A 1,386-nucleotide genomic window follows, 5' to 3' on the forward strand; every position below is an offset into this window, starting at 1 on the left:
TAAGTCATTGTTCTCTTTATCAATCATCCCTTTTTTTCTGGTGATATTTTCTTCCTGAAAATAAAATTTATTTAAATTAAAGTTTAAGAAAGATTTTATAATTTAGGGCACTAATTTCTCATCTGTTTTGCAAACCGTTAAATATAAAATAACTCAGAAATCATTTTAGAATGCACTCTATCACGTGGATTAAACTTTTCAAAGAACACACAAAAAATCATTTACTAAAAGGATGTTTTGGGCTACTTGTATCTGTCTTCTCACTTTCCACTCCCCTAAATGTACTGCAGTCTGACTCATGTTGAAACAACAAGGATCTCCACAAATCCAAATTCATTTGAATTGAACCTTTCGACCCCGTGGGACTTCTCATTTCTTTATTGGAGATCTCTACTCCCCGGGTTCTCGCGACAGCACAGTCTCAGTTTTCTTACTGGCTTGACCATCCTTACAATCCTTTTCTGGCACTTCTTTTGCCAAGTGTTCAACTATTTCTCAGGGAAAACATTCTCCTTCTCTCCTCTCCTCTTTCCTTTCGTTGTCTCTCTTCTCTTTTCCTTTCTCCTTTCTCTTTCCCTCCTCTTCTCTCATGCAAGTGAGTTCATTAACTATAAAAGCTTAGCTTTCACTTAGACCAGACACTGTATCTGTAAATATCATCAGGGTCTCACAAGTAACACTATACATGAGTGAGGCAGATGGAGGTAAGTGTATATGCCTCCCTGATTAGAGGAGGGTGCAGACCTCTTCAAAAGGGGCAGGCTTTACTTCGTAAGTGGGAGATTTGTCATGTGGTAATTTGGTCCAGGGTTCCCTGAATTTGTAATATTTTGAGAATAGCTGAAATTAGTCTCCAAAGGTTGAAATGTTAGTTCAAAAACATATTTTCACACTATGCATGTCAAATACAGCACTTGTATAGACCAGATTTGGTTTCAGGGTGGCTAATATTTGATGTTTAATCTCAACCTCCATTTTTAGAACTCTAGACCTTATTTTATATCATTCCTCTGGAAAGCTCCGCTTATCTGTACGGTGTCCTCTTGAAACTCACTCAGTATGTTTCGGAGCTATAATGGCCACATTCATTGACAAACTTTCGTCTCTTTGTTTGCGATTTTCAATAGTATCATTAACATTGAGACCAGTTACCCAAGATAGAAACCTTGAAACCATCTTTGTCTCATTCTTCATCTGCCAATGTTCCCAGACGCTAGATCCCGCATTTCTTGAATCTGTTCTCTTTTCTGTAGTATCACTGTCCATATATATATATATATATATATATATATATATATATCCATTGCCTCTCTATTGCCTCATGAGAATTTTCAATTCTGCTTTTCAAACTTGCTGGAGGGAGTGTTTTCTTAGCTTATCCCTGGG

This window comes from Orcinus orca, chromosome 11, assembly GCF_937001465.1.
Source record: "Orcinus orca chromosome 11, mOrcOrc1.1, whole genome shotgun sequence".
Lineage (NCBI taxonomy): Eukaryota > Metazoa > Chordata > Mammalia > Artiodactyla > Delphinidae > Orcinus > Orcinus orca.